Source organism: Anser cygnoides, chromosome 5 (genome assembly GCF_040182565.1).
Source record: "Anser cygnoides isolate HZ-2024a breed goose chromosome 5, Taihu_goose_T2T_genome, whole genome shotgun sequence".
NCBI classification, from domain to species: Eukaryota; Metazoa; Chordata; class Aves; order Anseriformes; family Anatidae; genus Anser; species Anser cygnoides.
This window is the reverse complement of record NC_089877.1, coordinates 44,773,463-44,794,516: the sequence shown is the minus strand read 5'-3', so window position 1 is coordinate 44,794,516 and position 21,054 is coordinate 44,773,463. Positions and strand designations below refer to the sequence as shown.

The window sequence follows — 21,054 nt, the reverse complement described above, 5'->3', positions numbered from 1 at the left end:
GAATTAATTGACTATTCATTTTTACTTGCTAACTATAGACCCTAGGATATGATTTGTGGAAGTTTGAACAGTCACAGCTACAACTGAAAGCAACAGGAGTTTTGTCTGAACACATGAAATGCCAACCTGTGTTAAAACAGTTCCATAAGGATAGTAAATTTGTCCCCAAATCCATGGACACTTTAAAATTTCCTAGCCCTATTAACAGTCTTCCAATAGAATTGTGTGCACTGGTGGTGACAACAGAGATGGGTATGCAGTGGTAACAAGCAAGGGCTTGGCTCATTAGAATGAGAATATACTTGTGCCCTTGCAAATGTATCAGTATTTTGTGCTGATGACCTACTGATTAAACCATTTTACCAATGAAGAATATTTGAATGTCAGTACGTAAGAATGCTAACACATTATTCAGTCTATAATGTTGTATTAATAATTTACAAACAGGAACAAACTTTGCCCCAAACACGTGATAGTCTCCATAAAAATAAACTTTAACATCAGATAGCAGCATTATGTCAATATTCAAAGATAGTGGATCTCAACAGTGCTCTGCGATGTTTCACAGAATGACCTTGCATCACGCTTCTAAGTCAATAATGATGGCAATGGCACAGTAGGCATGAGACTGAACCCTAATGTTGAATCAATAATCGCTATGCCGGGTCACGGCACTCCATCAATCTGAGACAGTTTTGCATTATGATGTTGCATCAAGTTGCATGATACCACAAGGTCACTTTGCATCAGTTTAGTGGTACTATGCCATGAAGTTGCATGAATATACAGAGATACTTTCCTGTGACAGCAAATTAGTATAGCGGGATACTATGGCACAGAGTTGTCACGCATGACATTAATGTTGATGAGTGGTGACTCGTGTCACAGAGACAGTTAATTTTCTCTTTGCAGGACAAATTCAGGTGAGGGCAAGTTCTAACTGGGCAACATTTTGCTAAAAACAGCAAAGGCACCTCTTTTCCCAATACCGCCCTTCCACGTTTTATCTCCAGCCTTCATGGACAGCAGGTACTTCGTTCTACTACACTTTTTAACTGCTCAGCCATTTGACTGAATGTGATTGACCTCACTACAACCCGTGGAGAGTAACAAGATTCAAAAGGAAACCACTGTGACAGGGAAATGGCCCAATTATGCTGAGCCTAGCTTTTTCCCTGGCAAAACAGATTCAAAGCATAACACATCAAGACGCAGAAGGAGGCAGGCACCCAGTGATTGCTGTCGAAGAAAAAGAACAAAAAGATGGCAATTATTTTAATCATCTTCCAAGAGGTGGCAAAAATGTTTCTTATAATTGCAAATAGAAGCAGAAATGTCAATAGTTTCAACCAGCCTTTCTTACTGAACGGAGCCTGAATCAGCTCTTCATTTAGGCTACTGAAGCATCATCTATTTCCCATTGAAGTATACTTGGGTCAGTCTGTTTCAGTCTCACTCAGCTTAGATGGAAGTTGAGAGTAATAATTGCTGTAAATTCACATCACTTTTCTGTGACGAATTTGTTTTGATTTGTTGGTATTGTTTCCCATGTATATTCCCTTATATTTCTTTATTATTGCCAGTGATGATTGCTGTTAAAGTAGATTTTTCTGATCTCCATTCCATTGGGTTCTATCTTTAAACCTAACAGAGGTTTATTTATATCAATAAAATAAAATATAGCAGGGCTGTTTTGAACAAAATGCAGAAACAGTCCAGTAAAATTAAATGGCAGCTGGCACAGCTGTTACTAGTTCTTTTGCCCTCATTTCAGTGGCACCTAGTAAAAAATATCCAAAGCTATCAGTAGAGCCCCTGCTCCCTCTACTGTGTGTGGGGGGGGGGGGGGGGGGGCAGGGGGGTTGTATTGGGTTGGAATAAGTGTCTTCTAAGGTTTCAGTTTGAAACTGGAATGCAAGCTAGTCGTGGCACTAAAGGTTTAGAATCATTGGATATCCTGAGGTGGAATAGAACCACAAGGATCACTGAGTTCAACTCCTGACTCTACACAGGTCCACCCCAAAATCAGACCATGTGTTTTTGAGAGTGTTGTCTAAACACCTGCTTCCCTGTGGAGTCTTTTTCAGTGCCTGACCACCCCCTCATTGAAGAGCCTTTTCCTGATATCCAGCCTGACCCTCCCCATCCCATCTCCATGACCTTCTCTCCGTTCCTATCACTGTCAGGACAGGAGAGAGCAGAGCTCAGCACCTGCCCCTCCGCTCCCCTCCTGAGGAAGCTGCAGGCCGCCATGAGGCCTCCCCTCAGCCTGCTCTGCTCAGGGCTGAACAAACCAAGGGACCTCAACCGCTCTTCATGGATCTTCCTCCTAGACTCCTCATCATCTTCATAGCCCTCCTTTGAAGACTCTACCATAGTTTTATGTCCTTCTTATACTGTGGCACCCAAAACTACACACAGTACTTGAGGTGAGGCTGCTCCAGTGCAGAGCAAGGAGAGACAATCCCTTCCCTCCACTGATAAGCAATGCCAAGTTTGATGCATCTGAGGATATGACTGGCTCTTCTTGCTGTCAAGACACACTGTTGGCTCATATTCAACTTGCCATCAACCAAAACCCCCAACATCCCTTTCTGGACAGCTGCTCTTTAGCCTCTAATCTCCCTAGTCTACCTATTTTCTAGGTTGCCCCATCCCAGGTGCAGAATGTGTCACTTGCTCTTGTTAAACTCCATATTGTTGGTGATTGCCCAGCCCTTTAATTTAATTTGTCAAGATCTCTCTGTAAGGCCTCTCTACCCTCAGAGTCAGCAGCTCCTCCCTTTAATGATGAGGCTGCATAAGTCAGGTTGGTGATCTTGAGAGTCTAAGCTAGATGACTCTTTGATTCTAGTCAATGTTTTGAGGAATACTCTCCTCAGCCAAAGAACAAAACCCAGCAAAACAGAGGCCTATGCAATATTCAAAGGCTGGAAAAGCAAGCTTAACTGAAAGGTTGGTGTGCAATATAAGCATTACATGCCCTCTCATGTTGCATACAGAGATCTTGCACAAGGATTCCAGGATGAGTCATCTCCTTCCTTCTATCATTTACTCAACTGCTGTAGCATTACAGGTGGACTGATCCAAAAAGCTGATGTAATACAAGTGTGTGTAATGAAGTTGGCACACAACAGTGAATTTTAAATAGCACTTGTCTCAGGCTCCCAGTACTGTGCATAACCTGTAGTTCCCAGCACATCATTTCATCCTTCATTTTGACAGTTCAGCGTATCCCACCCCAAGTGCTTGACCTGAAAATGTAGACACGTTTCAGGTGAAACAGAAGGTTAATTACAAAGGCTGAAGCCATTAAATGAAGGCTATCAAATATTAATCAGTTTGTCCACTCTTCTCTTTTCCCATATCCAAAAGTATTATAAAGACAGTGACTAGTTTTTAGGGTTGATAACTCTTAGCAACTGTATTACTCTGGTTGTATGGTTAGACCCCACAAATAAAGAAAACATCAAATACATTTTTAGACAGGAGACTTCTTAAAAAAAATTCTAGGTGATGCAAAATGAAAGATGAACCCTTCAAAACCTTTCTGATTCTGGCATTGCAGTGGGTTCTGATCTTGCATCCAAATCACTGAGCATTGCCAAAAATGAAGCACCGAACCATGTGGCAGAGAAGGTTTTTACATAGGGTCTACATGGTCTATAAAAAAAAAAAGCAATATTTGATGAACGTTAAAGGGCATTAGTGAAAGCAACATGCACATGCTAAGATAGTAAAGAAACTGTCAGGACATTGCCAGACAGTTATTTTTGACTAATCACAGGCAGCTTTGAAAGATACCAGAATATTAGCAGGGAAAGTTATCTTCAGAAAAGCAAAACAGAGATTCTATTAATTGTCTTCACATATGTGAAATTTATTTCCCTTGAAAAACAAATCCCTCGTTGAGGAAAACGTTCAATTAAGTAGTATTAACAGAAACATGTCTTTTCAACAATTTATATTAAGAATTATTACCACATTAAAGATAAAAAGCCTACTCAGGTGTGAAATCATCACTTCTACAACATGGTCAAATCCTCATCACTTGTTAACAGTAGAGTTGGTGAAAAACTCTCAGGAAATGCAAAGCAATCTGTGCTGAGTAGAAATGAAGATTACATTGGACTTTTCTGACTTCTGTTGACATTTGGGACTATTTTACACCTTCATTCCCCTTTGTACAAACCCTCAGGAAGGCCTGGCCCATTTTAAATATTAACTCGCACCTTCTTGGCAGATTTTTCAGAAATGCACATATTCAGAAGTATGGCCTAAAACGGTGTGGTGTGCTTCTTCAGGCTAAGGTAAGTCTGTCACAGAAAGGACATTAGTAATACAGAAATCTAACAACAAAAACTACCAGGGTTGTTACTGAGACCATATCATTATCAAACCTTCAGACCTAATATTGATTTCAGAGAATATTCTCAAAATAATATTCTCTTCCTATCAAGAACAATCAAAGTGCATTCAGAAGAGTCACACTATGGAGTTTGGATTAGTACAATAAAACACCCTTTTACCTTCAAACAGGACTCCTACCACACCCTGCAAATTAATTCCAGCTCCTTTGATGGTTTCAAGATTCTTTCAAATCAACAAATAAGTATAGTTATGTTCTGTGGTCTCATCTGAATCGGCACAGAATCGGAAGGTTGGATTTGCTGTTCACCCTTATAACCACACATTTCCAGGCATATCACCTGTTTGTTAATAAACAGCTCTGACATGGAAAGGGTAGCAGGAATACAGATCATGAGAAAGAGAAAAAACAGCATGTGAGACAGTGACAAATCTTTGAAGACTAAGTTTACTGACTATGAGGTGTACACCTTTGGCTATCTTGGCCTATTTCCATCCTCATTAAAAAAAATAAATCTTTAGACTCAATGTGGTCTTTAGTGTCAAATTTAGTCAATGTCACATGGGGTGGGCTCAGCTCTATCAACAAGAGGATTAAAGGATTTTTACCCTCCCATTGCATAAAATTGTGCTGCTAATGCTTGGTGGTAGGTTGGCCCTAGTGGCAGTCAAACTCCCACCCAGCCACTCATTTCTCTCCCCCTCAGCAAACAAAGGACAAACAAGGAAGATCTGGAGTAGAAGAGCTCATGGACCAAGATAAGGACAGTCATAGGCAAAAAAAAAAAAATAGACTCAACTTGGGGAACTCAGTTTATTACCAATTAACACATTTAATTACTGAATTGGTAACTGGGAAACAAAAAAGACCAAAGTTTAAACACAAAGGGAAAATCTCTCTTTCCCCTTTCCTAGGTTGAACTTCACTCCTTCATTGTAGACTCCTGTCCTCTGCCATTGCCTCTATCACAGGTTACACTCAGCATAGCTGTGCAAGGGTCAGGGCAGCTGGTTACTGTCCGTACACAGCAGTTTCAGCTGCTCTCTCCATCTCACCCTTTTCCTCTACTCTGGCATGGGCTCTCCAAAGGCCACGCTTCCTTTGGGAATACCTATCTGCTCCAGCACGGGGTCCTCCATGGGCCTTAGTGGGCACCTGCCCTGCCATGGAGCACCTCCTCCTCTGAGCTTGGAGTTTCCTCTCATGTTTATAACTTTCCCCATCCTTCTCTCTCTATGGCATATTCTGCCATTCTTTAAGCACTATCAGAGAAGCACTGCCAGATGGGCTATCAGTTCTGGCCATATGCAGCACTGGGTCTGCTAGACCCAGTGTCTGGCACAGGGCAGCCCCTGGCCTCTCCTTAAAGAGCCCATCCTGCTGCCAACCCCTCATTTACACCCAATTCGTGGTCCTATGTATCAATAACACTATCACGTGGCTGCACAATTCCCTCTCTTGCCTCTCCCCATTGACCTTTAGACAAGTTGCATTCATGTCTATGGATGTGGCACATTTATGTCTGATTAACTTCACAGTGATCTGCCCACTTATACTAGTTTGTAATGCTTCCTCTCATCTCTAGACCTAATCTACACACCCAAGACAGTGCAGTTTGACAGTGAAAGGGACCACGGGCTCTTTAGTTCAGGCAATATAAGCCAAGAGTCCCAAAGTACCCAGGAACTTATTGTCTTTGTTCTGATCTTAAGCCACTGACAAGAACAACTGTTCTCCCTTTCACTCTTCTATTTGGCAAAAGCACAGTACAAGGGAAGACAGACAACAACACTAACCAGCTCACTAGATAAAGATAGAAAGCAACAATCCCTCCAGAGACCACAGCCCTGCAGATGAACTCATCCCACCCCATCTTCACCTGGTTCCAGAAACAAGCGGCCAGTTCCAATATGCAGAAGACACAAAGAATTTGTTGTAGGTGCACTGCAGCCCCCCCTCCTAACACATCAATATTAAAAATGAATGACTTATTAAAAAGCACTGAACAATAGTCAGCAGCTAAAGCTCTGAGCTCTGACTAGTTCAAACACATTGCTCTGACCTGGCTTTGCCCTGGCGATACAAGCGACCTCCAAGTCCCCCAGACAACTTCCTCCATCAGCAGTTCCAGTGAAGGAGCAACACAACTCATCCTCCCAGGAGAAGGGTGGCTTTTGACACAGGAATACAAACAAATTATAAGAGGCAAGCAGCTTCTATAAGAACCTGAATACATTTTTTTTCCCCCTTTGGAATCCAAGGAACCATCAGTGATGATTAATGATTAGCATCTAGTGTCACCTTCATGGGTAGGTCCAAATCAGGAACTTCTCAGTGAGCATTGGGGAACACGTATCATAAGCCAAATTCTCGCACAGCTCCAAGAACACTAATGGAGGGATCTTGCACTCATAATACCCCTGTTGAAATCAAAACTTGCCTTAACAATAACAACCTCAGCATATTTAACTCATTTAAAAACTAGAATTTTCTGCTTTTGCTGAAGATTGTGTTTTATTCAAAGCAGTACGAACCAGGAACCACATACATCTCACTGCAACATTATTAAGAAGTTTACTGGATTGTCATCAGATCTTCAGTTTCTCTGGTCACAACAACGTGTATCAGATTAAGAGAGTTACATGAAAAACAATACTGAAAGCACTAATGCAATATGTAAACGAAGTGGAAAGACAAGCTCCCAAATTTTACTTTTTGCCTATTTCTACATTTTAAAATGCGGAATACTTTCCTGTGCCTCTACAAAGCTATCATTTTCTTGGCTATCACAGCCAGTTCCATAACCTAATTTTTCATTAAGGAAATCGAATTATTCTGCCAATAAATAGTCCTTGCAATAGGAAGGAGATAGGAGCATGGCAAGTATGAAATACATTGGGCAGCCACTCAAGGGACATTAAGACATGGCCAAACTAGATCAATATTGGGTGCACTGCTTCAGAATTGCATGTAACAAGGTATTATCCTCTGTCCCCAAAGAGCAGCAATCATCCTTCAGTGCAGCTGCTCACATTACAAGTGATGTCTTTTCAATTATCTCAAAGGCCAGATTTACCATGCTCTATTCTCAAGTTCACAAGCCCATTAATAACCATCTCGGGAATCAAGGCTCCAGACTACATATCACGTGATTTCCAGTCTGATACAGGTTTTATAAACTGAGCCAAAATGTCAGCTAATGTGTCAAAATGCTTATCATTTCCTGGGCTGACAATAAGAAACCAGAGGACAGCCCATCTCCTTTCTAACTCAGCATTATCATTTAACACAGCTGCCACTGAAAGCTGTAAAAATGAGTGATCAAATACAAGAATTATATATACAAAGCATTGAAGTTATGACACATGGCAACGCATTGGAAAGGAACCTAAAGCCTTCGGTTGAGAATGTTCTTTAAATTGATCACTTCTGTAAAAGGATTCTGAAAGAAAGATGATTGGATGACATCTGCATGCGAATGCACTGAGCTGTGGTGGTTTCACTGACAGCAGCTAAACTCCACCACACCACTCTCTCACTCCTCTTCCTCAAAGGCAAAGGGGGAGAAAATACAGTGGAAAGGGCTCAGTGCTTCAGATAAGGACAGGGAGATCACTCAACAAATACCATCACAGGCAGAACAGAACCAGCATAGGGAGATTAATATAATTTATTGCCTCTTATTAACAGAGTACAGCAGTGAGAAAATAAAAGCAAGGTGAAAACACTTTTGCCCACATCTACCCTCTTCTACCTCCCCCCCGCTCAAGTGGTGCAGAGGAATGGGGGCTGCAGTCAGTCCCTCACGCTTCACCTCCGCCGCGCCTTCACGGTCACTCTCTGCCCCTGCTCCACGTGGGGTCCCTCCCACAGGATGCCGTCCTTCCTGAACTGATCCTGTGGGGGCTGCCCACAGGCAGCAGCTCTTCAAGAACTGCTCCCACACGGCTCCGTACCACGGGGTCCATCCCCCAGGAGTAAACTGCTCCAGCACGGGTCCCCCACGGGCAGCAGCTCCCCCCAGACCCTGTGCTCCTGCGTGGGCTCCTCTCCACGGGCTGCAGCTCCGGCCCGGGGCCTGCTCCTGCGGGGGCTCTCCATGGGCCGCAGCCTCCTCCAGGCCACATCCACCTGCTCCACCGGGGGCTCCTCCACGGGCTGCAGCGTGGAGATCTGCTCCGTGTGGGACCCATGGGCTGCAGGGGGACAGCCTGCTCCACCAGGGGCCTCTCCACAGGCCGCAGGGGGAACTGCTGCTCTGTGCCTGGAGCACCTCCTGCCCTCCTGCTGCACAGACCTTGGGGGCTGCAGGGCTGGTTCTCACACCTTGCTCTCCTCCCAGCTTCTGTTGCACAGCAGTTTTTTCCCCTTTCTTAAATCTGCTCTCCCAGAAGTGCAACCAGTGTTACTCACTGACTTAGCTCTAGCCAGCAGCAAGTCAGTCCCTTTTGGAGGTGGTTAGAACTGGCTCCGATCTAACACGGGGCAGATTTTGGACTCTTCTCCCAGCAAACACTCCTGCACTCTCCCTTCTACCAGAACCTTGCCATGTAAGCCTGATACATAGCCAAGCTTAGAACTAAATGTACAGCTCCAAGATACCCAAAGTAACTTGCACAGACCCAACTTGGGTCTTTGGTTTGAGCATCCTGTTCTGGTGGGAGGCATCCCTGCCCATGGCAGAGGGGTTGGACCTAGATGATCTTTAAGGTCCCTTCCAACCCAAACCATTCCATGATTCTATAACAAAGCAGCAATGCTTATCTAGTACTGTGTTTGACTAAGTCCTCCTGAACACAGCTGAATAGTTCAGCTGCAGAAGCAATAAAGTTTGTCTATAGCTGCAGATTGTAGACTTCTATGTTTGAATGGATATTAGTCCTGGGATATCTTGATGCCCCATTGTGCTATACAGATAGCCCAGAAAAGCCTGAAGGGGAATTGAGGGGAAGCCACTGATAGAAAGCACAGGCAATAGAATTACTTTCCATAAATGCAGCTGATGGATAAAGATCAAAAAACAGAGAGGAGCTGAATGACAATATTGGCACAAAACAAACGGAGATTAAACTGACATATATGAAGGCAAATAGATTGGAAAATAAGATAAACTTTAAAATCATAGGGGGAAAAAAAGATTTTTAGAACAGCATTTCAAGAGAAATAGCAGAAGGAGAAAATCAGAAGGATGAAGTAAATCTGATAAGGCCAGAAAAGAGGAAGGTATGGTACAATCACCATCAAGTATAGGGTGATGATCTATCTAGGTCCCTTCATGACCTACATTGTTAAATTGAGATGCACAACCATCATCCTAAAAAACTTCATCCATTTGCGAAGCTCCAAAAGTAAATGATAGTTTTCCCTATCAGAAAGCCAGTAAACGTTTCTTACACGGGAAACAAATTCTGATCACAACACAAATCCATAAGCGTTTTAAAATCAGTTTCAAGCAAAACAGTTCAGGCTATCTTGTATTACAAAACTGTGTGTCTTTTTCTTACAGACTCCAATCAAAGTGGAGATCATTTCATTTAAAAACATTAAGGTAATTCACAGTAACCATTATAGAAGAGCTACATTTAATTTGGCTTCCCACAGGTTAAGACTTAAAGAAATATGAATGAGTAACCACAACCAACTTCTCTTCTGCACAGAAACAGAGGACAGAAAACAAGAATAAGTGCAAGGGCTTGAAAAATAATGCAAACAGTGAGAATCACATTTGTGTGTTAAAAGAAATAGAGAAGTCTCACATAAGGACACATTCTTCAAAACAAATACAAGAAGAGAATTATTCAGTATCACAAGAGGACAGAGTCATCAGTGCAGCTAGATTTTACCATATCACAGGAAAACCCTTTCAGCGTAACACAACAATGGACTAAAATTGCTCTCGTAAACCCCTCCCAGTACCGTAAGGCTACAAAAACAAGCTAGGTCTTAGTGGTAATCCAACGTGATAGTTCTTTTATAGAACTACCTGTAGCGAGGTGGTGACAGTCCCACACTCCCCATGATGTTGGAAGCTGTCGAGTATTAACTTATATATTCAGCATGAGCAGACTTATTTGTTTAAATGACCGTTCCTGTCCCAACTCTTCAGTACACTTGTATAATACCATCCATAGAACAGGACTTTAAAGGAAGCCTTCTCTCTCCCTTGGAACCCCCCTAGCTTTAATACCTTTCAGCATGTCCTCAATTCTTTAGAAGCGGTGCCTAACTCGTTACCTGAGAAAGCCCAACAGTTACTACAGAAAGGCTGTGCCAACCTCTCATGTTTCAGAGATGCATTTACTTCGATCTGAATTGCTGCAGCACTTTCAGCCCACCTGAATTATGCCAGTGAGGGCATACTCTCTCTAAATATATTTGGGTTACAATATACTATCTACAAAAAGATAACCTACCAAAAATAAGAACATTCCTAAAAACTTAACAATGCATCCAAAGCAGTGTCCAAGAAAAAGTAGATCCTGTTCCCCTTAAAGAAGGGGAAATGCCTGTGGCGTTTGGGTCTCTTTCCTATCTCTAGTCTAAATTGCATACTAGAAGCATAATATGGTTCTCCACAGAACTGAATAATCCCACCATCTCTTTAAGGTTGAGCAGCACCACACTAAAGAGTTTTACGCTATCCAAAAGCTGAAATCCTGTACATGTTATTGGTCTCTGATAAGATTGTCTGAAAATAATAGGAGAAACATGGTAGAATAGCAGAAGAAGTTTGAGTGTATTTTTCTTTATCATACTGAATGGTTTATATTATCCAGCTTCTATGAACTGCACTCCTGACATCAGTAATTGACAAGAATAAAGAATAAGCCTACCAAGGACTGTGCGCACTGAAAGTAAGTTTGGACTTTCCGAGCTAGTAATGTACTTGGTTATCACGTACAGGCAAAAACATTCTCAGCTGATTCTTTACATTGGCCCAAATTATACCAGTTATGAGGCAGTCTCTGTAGGCTGCAAATTGCTTAAACAAAGCACCAAGAATTTAAATGTAGCAGAAAAAAAAAATACGAAGAAATTTAAGAGAGCTTTCACACTACATAAGATTTACTTCAACTGTTTTTCAGACTGTGTTTGCAGTCTCCCCCATCCTACTTCTTTTGCATAAGGAGATGGAAGAGGAAAATGCCTGTATCATGTATTTAACATAAAAGCTTTTCAAACCAGCAGGAAGCTCTCAGTTCAATCATGCTTTATGTACTGAAAGGTTAACTAATGGGAGAGGCTTATTAGCACAAATAATACCACTTCAGCCTACAATCCCAACAACACACAAGCTAAGCAAGTTCAGGACCCATCAGCATTTAAATGGAAACTAAAAAAAAGCAAAACAACAAAAAACCCACACCATACACCACCTCCTGCCATAAAAGAGGGGCACGTCTTGGGGTCCTCATATCTTGTGGGCAACAGCAGTAGTTCCAAGGACACTACCTCTCCCTGGCAGTTGGTATTGAACCACTCTTTCAGGGCAGACAAGGAAGCACTGGGAGACCTCACTGTTTTAAGAAAAGATGATCATTCAGAGCATACCACCTCTGATTCTGGCGCTATAGCTTTAGTTACATCATTTCATCTCAGTTTTCTCATTTTATTGTACATTGATTTGTGTACCTTTCAAAGGGATATTGAGATGTATCGTGATTGTGTACATCTTTTAAAATGAAATGCGTATGTTTTAACTATTGTAACAACAGTTATAAGAACTGTTTTGAATAAAGAACTGTATCCCTCTCTTGCAAACTCAGAGAATATTTCATGAATAAGCTTGCAGGAACTTAGGTGCTGGAGTTCTAGCAAAACTCTAGTTCTGTATGCTTCTCTCCTCTAAATTGTCTCTGCCTTGTCTTTTTAGAATGGAAAAAGCAGCATCTTCATTCATTTCCCATGTAAAACTGTGAAGGATTAGTCTTCCATGTTCTACAGAAAAGTGAATTTTTACCCCAGAACCAGCTGTATGTCATTGATCAAGTTGTCTTTTCTCTGCATTATATTTTGAAAACCTCAAAAATTAAAATCATGTTATAAACATGTACACATTGTTTGGATTAGATAAGATTTATATATTTTGTTAGTAAGATTCAATAACACGTTTTCATCTAAGACGTTCTTCCTAGAGGCATAACAGAGAAACAATTCATTTCGCTGTAACTGATGTAGTACCAAGCAGTTGTTAACCTTTGATGAGAAGGTTACATCAGATACCAAGTCAGGGGTAAATTAAACTGACGATTGCCCTTGTTTAATTGCTTTTGAGTAGTACTTGGTATGTTTGAATACACAGTGAGTTATTACTGTACCCTGCTGCTATCCATTAACACCAAGATCAAGAATTTTATTTTACTTTTTAAATGCAACCATAGAGAAGGTGATAAAGGCTTTAATTACTAACAGATTTAATTTAGAATCTATTAGTGCAACTTATCCATGCATACAGAAGGAAGATGTGTTGGTCTGAACAAACTTGTAGGTTCGGTGCTTCTTGTAAAGAAAAATACAGAGACTGCCAATTGTTAGTATAGAGTCTACAAATATAAGAGATGAACACTAAAAGACTCAGACTTATTTCCTTCAGGTCTGTGATATTTGAAGAAAAGAACTTCACTGGAGCTTGTCTGTATTTCTTTTTATTTTTTGAGCCAGCTGAACAAACGAACAAAAAAAAACAAATTCACCATTTCACTACCTCGTATTTAATTCTTCAGAAAAACAACAACAGCAAAAATGTTAAGAGGCAAAATCTCTATTTTCTCAGCATCAGAAAAAGTCCCAATATTTCCTGGTTTACTCAGTCACTGACAGACTGTGTTCCAAAATGTGAAGATTCCAATTAGTTCTGAAATACTAAGAAAGTACTGCAAAGCAGTAAAGGCAGTTCAGCTCAAATTATACTGAAATTATAATATATCAAAGGCCTAGATGAAGTATTCCAACAAATACTATAATCACAGGAGACGCTAAAATAAATATTAAGCAACACACAGTATGTTTATATAGTGTACAAGCAATAACATAACCTTTATTGTCATATAGGGTCTTTGGATAGACACTATGGAAGGCTCCGAGAACTGATCATTGAACAACTCTCAGTGATTTAAAGAACCACAGCAGAGCCCAAAACAGATATTCACAAATTAAACAGGTTTCAAGCTTCATTTTAAATAGAAGCTATATATCTAGGGACAAATCTTTCTCTCAACAGCAATCCCATTTAGATTTTTGCTTCTAATTAGGAGCATATTTTTTATTTCTGCACTTACACTGAAGTACTAGGGTCTGGCTTTGCTAGATGTACAACACTAAAATGGGCAGATTTGTATTTGGGGAGAAAAGTAAAAAGCTGTTTGTTCTCTCCACTACACCAAATGACGATCTTATGAGTAGAAGCCAGCTTCCTTGATGAAACACACAAGGATGTGTCAAAGCACAGCAAAGCTCTCTCTTTTTATGGAAAAATGAGCAAAGATAGTGCGTTTAGTTATCCATATCTTTAAGGAAGGTTTCACAAAATTACCTATATAATTTGCCATAGATTCTTCCTCTATATTCTCCAATTCTTAATTTTCCACTCTCCATTGTCCACCAGAAGTCAACCGGGCTGCGGAACTGAAGCCCCAAGATTATATTCAGATTTGTGGCTCTAATTAGGTTAATCTGTGGTCCTACTCATAACTTGACCATTCATGCTAACATAACCCTTCCAGCTCTTTATACTGTATCTCAAATCAGCTTCACAACCTTCAGTAACAGTGAAAGCACTAAGATCTACGCATAAACTGTTTCTGAGAGGAGAATTAATGAATCCCTGTATCAAAGCACTGAGCTTCCATGCTGCCTGAGTGCAACCAGGGATCTGAAATCCATCATCTTTAGCCGCAGGACATCAGTGCGCTATTTCCTGCACTATTGCATTCAGCTACATACATTCATTCATACACCTGGTGCAGCCACCAGCAACAAAGCACGAACTGAACCTCAAAAGGTCATCAGGATAACTTGATGAGGCATACTGACAAGCTGTAGCAGCCATAAACAGGCACACTGGGGTGAGAAGCTCCTTAACCTCCAGAGGTTTACTCTCAACTCCTGATCTGCTTGCTACCAGAGATCTTCCCGAGAGCTAGTAGATTACAATAGATGGACCATTCCTATGCATAATGTGAACCAGATCAAATAAGTTAAAAAGGGATTTTAATCAACTTCTCAAAATAAAAGCAGAAGTAACAGCAGCACGTTTTAAAGCTGTAGGTCAATTCTCTTTCCTTCAAATTACTTTTCCTTTACTAACTTGTCTGTGCTCTAGGGAATAATCAATGAATGCAGCATGCACAAGCACATGGGACTCTGTAGACCCAGAGAGTTTAGAGGAGAACAAGATAAGGCTGAAGACATTTTGGGACAGTATCCCTAAGTGTTTCAATAAAACAGTTCCATAAAAAAGATCAGAATTGCTGGCAATTTTACACTAGCAGACAAAAGAGACACTGATGTGTATACCTAAAATTAGAAGCTCATTCAGACATAGCTTCTCAAGCAAACTAATGATGCTGAAGTCTAATGTGTTTGCCATGCTTTTTTCATTCCATAAGCCTGACATAACTGGCAAGCGGTTATGCTCTGGTTTTTGTGCGCATGATCTGGGTATACATGCCTCTTTGTACACTTAAGTATTTTCCAAGTACTCAGTCAGGAAACAGAAACCTTCTTCCAGGTAAAAATCACATCTGTCAGGCTGACCCTGGCCAGCACAGATTACAAAGCAGGTCTTTGCTGATGTTACATATACTTTCTCCAACTCTTTTGCTCAGTAAGTTCCAATTTTGTGTGTCCTCTTAGGACACTAATAATGGAAAAAGGTACTTCAACTCAGATGTGGACATACCACCTTTAAGAACTTAAAGAACATTTAGCTGCTGTCGTGTCTCCTACATCTACATCTCTGTTTGATCCAAAAGAAATAAAAACAACGTAAGTTCTCAGGACCAGGTTTAAAAGTAATCTATTTTCTTTAGTTGAAAACAGGTTTATGAGTTCATTGAGATTTGTCTTTAAAATTACCCTAAAGTCTAATGTGTAAGTTAATTACCTCCAGACAAGCATCTCCTATAATAAACCATGCCCACTGAGCATGTCATGATAGATGTGAAAAAACAGTTGTGATTTGTATGAAATACCACAAAATTCATCCCTACATTATGTACCACACCTCGTTACACAGAGACAGCAAATGATTTGCATCTCAACAAAATGCCTGTTATGACTTCGAATAGGCCTTTTTGTGTGAAGTAAATATCCACGTTACACATACATCAGTCTTCTGCCTGATTTCTTAGCTTTTAGTATTTAAATGATACATTAATATTATTTTTCTGCTCTCTTCCTCCTTGTCCAGACAAATCATAATGCTGGGCAATCTTATGTCCTCTTGCAAAGAAGTTCAAGTAAATTAAGAATTTACCAGTCACTAACAAGAAGTTACTTTTCCCTCTCAGGAAAAGTAGTAACTCACTGCAGATGATGTTAATCTCTCTCAGTGGTGATTAATACAGATGTACCTAAATCATCTTCTGTGATCAACATAAAGAAATGGAGTGTAATTAACAGTCAAGTCTCATCTGAAAATTACTGCCATCTAAGCAAAAAGGAAGATGTGACTTACAATTTAGTTTTAGCAATAATTATAGAGGGGAGGTAGACACTTGTGATGCATTCTGTGTGATCCTCAGAACGTCTGCAATGCTCAACAAGCATTACAGAGTTTAAGGTACCCGTTGTTGCTAAGGGTCAATACACCCATCCCAGCCCTTATGATGACAGCACGCTACATGGTCCATGCGGATAACTTGAGGAGTTCATAAACTACAGCTACACACTTATAAAAAATATGTGAAGTGAAAGAGAAACTCCACTGAATCTTCATATGCTAACATAAATTATAACTGCTCTGACTCCTTCATTCAGCTCATTTGCCACCTTACCTGGAAAGTTAGCAGTCAAGCTTTTGAGTCTTCATACATATGTTAATCCCCAGGTTGCACCAATTCAGCAGTCTGCACCACAGAACTCACCCATAACAGAAAGCTGCATTCAGATATTTTTTATATGAATAGTTACAGGAGACCTGCAGAGTATACCTTCAGACAGGTTGCTGGATTTTGTCCTGGTTGAAAACATCTTTAGACTTTTTTTTTTTTTTAAGACTTTCCAAGGATCCAGACAATATAATCTTTTGTTTGAAAAAACTCATTCTAATCCCCTCCCTTAACCAGTAGATGGTCCAGCTGTTCTCATGCACCAGTTGCTTCACTTCCTTGGCTATACAGATACGCATTACACAAGATATTGCCTCCTGTATCTAGCCAGTCAGTAAACAACTCCTTGCTTCACTGAAGAAGGCCCTGCCCCACCTTACCTTTTGGCGATCTGCTGGCATGCTTCAGTATAAAACATCTACCCCTGATTTTAAATTTCATGCCAACCTGTAAGGGCTCACCAGTTGTTTAAACAGAAGAAATATACACAGGTCATTACTGATTCTTGAGTGAAAACAGAAATGATAAGCATTAAGCCTCAAGTGATAACACTTTTTGGAACACTAATATTCAATCACTTTCAGTATGCTATAAGAACTGTATCAAACAAAGACTTATTTTATACTGGTTTAAAGCTTGAAAAGGCAAGAACAGCAACGCTATACTGAACTCATCACTAAAAGTGAGGTTAAGATATGGTGAAGTTTTTGTATTCACAATAATTAATTTATTCTTACATTAAGTCTCAGTTGGTTAAAAAAATGAAGTCTAACACAGTGAAACATGCACTTTAAGAGAAAACTAACCATAAGGACAACGAAAGTAGCTAAAAAAACATGAAACAAGATAGGAGACTGAAGCAGATCACCTTTTTTTTCTTCCTCCCCTCTCCACATGGTTTACAGCCTCTGCACGCCTAACGCCTGGAAAATGAAGCAAGCTACTCTTAAGTAAACCCCCTTCTTTCTACTCACTGGAGTAGAAAAACGTAACTCTCCTAATGTCTTCTCTGAATTTGGCCTAAGAAAGGCTGAAACATTTTGTATCAAGCTTATTTTGGTCACAGAAAAGAAAAACACCAATTGCTATTATTATTTTATTATTTATCATTTCTGCCTAGTCCTCAAGATACTCAGCTCATCATACACCTTCGGTGGTTATTCTTCTCCTGATACCAACTTTTTTTTTTTTTTTTTACTGCTTCTGTCTCTTCTCAGATGACATACCTCAGCTGGGCACTGCAGTTTGGCAGAGAGTCTCCAGGGGACTTTTAGCAAAGAGGAGCCAGAGAAGCCCCTAGAGCCATAAACCCAAACACAGACTTAGGCCAATCAGTACAGGGTAAGAGTCTTTCCAACAACTGAAGAATAAATTTAGCAGAACATACACCTACATTTTCTTCCTTATCTGCAGATTCTCATTTAGCAATGCTGTCTTTAACTTGAGGAAAACTGACTTTTTATTCGTATCTATCACTTGAGAATCAGAATGTTCTATATCAAATCCTGTAGCCTTCATTTGCCACCTGGTGCTAAGTGATAGATATTCATTAACATAACGATTACTTAAGCAGTATTTCTTCCAAAATCACTAACATTTTTTCTTCAACTTAGAGTTTACTTTCTACGAGCAATTAAGAAATTGGACTAGTATTACTACCAAGCCTTACTAGTCTTACAAGACCAGCCTGAGGAACCATAGGTAAAATGACATTTAACAAACAAATAAAAATGAAAAGCTGCAAAATAAAACAGCAGCACACATGGGTAGATGATTTGTCTCTCTGTAGTCATCAACAGAACGATATTCATCATAACCTGCAGCTGTTTTCCTCTCCCCGTTTGTTCTCTGTAAAGATTTTTGCATGTTGTAAAACCAAAAAGTAGAAGGTTTGGTAGTGTAAGGTGAATGATAGTATAGAAACACACAACCATAACTCAAATCTGCAGTAGATTGTAGAATGCAATTTTCTGGTACATGTTTGGACTTCATTCTTTGAATGAATCGTCAGGAAAAAAAATCTTACAAGAAAGGATCTGATATTGTAACAACACTTTGATTCCAAATGCTACAGTTAGCTCTGTTCACACAAACACCTCATGCTTCATATATGACATTGATCTGGAAGGTATGCCATCCATTTTCCCAGGGCTGCCAACCTATGCTTCACTGTAAATCAGGAGAGAAAATAGTTTGAGGTTGTAATTTTTCCTCATATGAAACAGACACCTTAGCTAATGAATTTCCACAATGTCTGAAAGACTCAATTAAAAAATGAATCCAAACAGAACAACCATAAATTAAACAAGCAAATATGCAAGTCTTTAATAAAGATATCTTTTTTGGCTTTTAACCTCTTACAAATCAAAAGAGATTATAATGAACACTCCAAAACATACATGGTGTTCAAAAAACATGGAAACTATTAGAAAGTCTCCTCAGAGCACAAGCCCCTCTCACAACCTTTAAAATGGTATCAGATCTTGATAAACCATAGGCCGTACAATGAATTTTGTATTAAATTTTAATCTAGTGATGCACAGTAGAAAATAATGATCACCAAATTGCTTTTGTGACCAGTCATCACCAACAGAGCACCCAGGGAAGAGCAAGAAGGCCTGAATTCAGCGAATAGCATCCTTAAAAAAATAAATAAAAGCATGACTGGAATACTCAGAAAGGTCCCCAAAGAAGATACCTCCGTAGCATTCATCCAGAAAAGTTTCACTTTTTTTTTTTAAACAAAAATAAAACGAAAAACAGAACTGCTCCTGAAAATTCAAATTGTTAAATATATATAAAATGAATTACCTTAACATCATTTTGCCTGTTTTAATACCTAGTTTAACTCTTCTTCCTACAGTTTACTTTGTGGTTTAACTAATTACCTTCTTCGAGTTTTATTTAATTATCAGTTTAATAAGCTTTTGCAACTGTCAGGATATGCAAATAAATTTCTCCTATGCCTTTATTACCATTTGATCCATTGCCTTGTTTCTTTAGACACAGAAAAATTGCCTAATGGAAGAACAAGGCTTTGAAAAAAGGAAGACGGACAGCATCTTTGAACATGACAGCACACAGCATGTGGTAGATTTCAGTTAGTCAAAAAGACTGATCTCATGAAAAGCTTGCATATGTTTTGCAAAGTAAGAGGTCATATGGTCTCACATTTAAAGTGTCATTTCAAAAGGCTGTTGTTGGTGATAGACATAAGCAGTAATACCAGGCCCAGGAGAGCACTGTAACTTAGCTTTGGATACTCACAAATAACTGGCAAATGCTCCTAAATCCATCCTGACCACAAAAGAATAAGAGAAACTGAACTAGTTCTGTATTTGCTGCTAGTGAACATCTTCAGGCATAAAATTAGCCAAACTACACCAGAAACAGTCAACAGAACTTTTAGTACTAATATCAACTGCAATTAATAGCTTAGCTTTACATATCTGATGTCTGTAGGTATCAGATAATGTTAGGAAAAAGTCAAAAAAGTTCCGCTGGACTCATTTGTAAGAAAAGAGTTGATAATATTCAAAACCAAGTTATAGAGAAAGACTATGTGCCTTCATTATTAATGCTGAGAAATTCCATTTTGGTACTTGTGTACATTTCCCCTCTTCCTTCCACTGAGCACCACCAAGAAGAGTTTAACTTCTCTTTCCTCTATTAACATCCCAGAAGGCAACCAAAAGCAACGAGATCCCATCTTAGACTTCTCTAAGACTGAACAAATTCATATATCTGTACTTCTCCTCACATGTTCTCCAGTTACTCGATAGCATTTTACAAATATGCTTTTTTACAACAGCTGAAGAATATACAGTGGCTTGTTCAATTATGTCCAACCACTTTTGCTTCACATGAGTTATGGAATTCTAACCCATTAGGCTTAACATATTGTTCATATTGACAGTATCTTCGGCTTTTCAGCCCTTTTATTGTTGTTTTTAATGTTTGTTTTGAGAAAGCAAGAAAAATGTGGGGGGAAAACATAGTGCCGGGATTTTTAAAATGCTGACAATGAGTGCTAGCCTTAACCCTTGCTTCAGAGCCATCCTGCAGTACACCGAGTGCTTCCAGAAGACTCCAAACATTGTAAATTCTTCTGTAACTCAGCAGCAGACTAAGACGGTCAGTCATTCACATCAGGTCTGTATATTGGACCCTGACATTCCTCATGCTTACTTATACTTTCTCTAGGTTCCAATGAAATGTCAGCAACTCCCCAGCTCATTCAAATCCTGCAAATGTCACATCCCTCTTTCACTATGAATTGATGCATAAGACATGGCAAACAAGAGCATTAAGCAACATGACCAGCTTCTACCTCTAGTAAATGTCTTGGCTACTTCATTTAGAAAGGAAAACAAGTGCTTCCTTCCCAGCCCCCTCACCACCACATCAGGAAAAAAAAAAAAACAAAAAAAAAAACTCTCCAAAAGTTTCCAGTCTTAGTCTCATTTTCTCAAATAATTCCACATTTTCACTAAAGCCACTTTCATCCAAACTTCCCTATTTGAATATTTGCTCTCACAAAGGAGAAGTTTATTTTCTTTTCCAAAGCTACGTTGTTTTGAACTAACTGATGCTTGCAATAGCAGATTAGATCAACTCTTTCTGCAGTAGGTGAGG

At 39.8% G+C, this 21,054-nt stretch overlaps 1 protein-coding gene across 29 annotated transcripts in view; it reads right to left on the bottom strand.

Annotated features, from left to right (window-relative positions):
* Nucleotides 1-21,054, bottom strand: part of NRXN3 (neurexin 3) — a 1,012,648-nt gene that overhangs the window by 233,889 nt on the left and 757,705 nt on the right. The gene's annotated exons all lie outside the window — the stretch shown is intronic.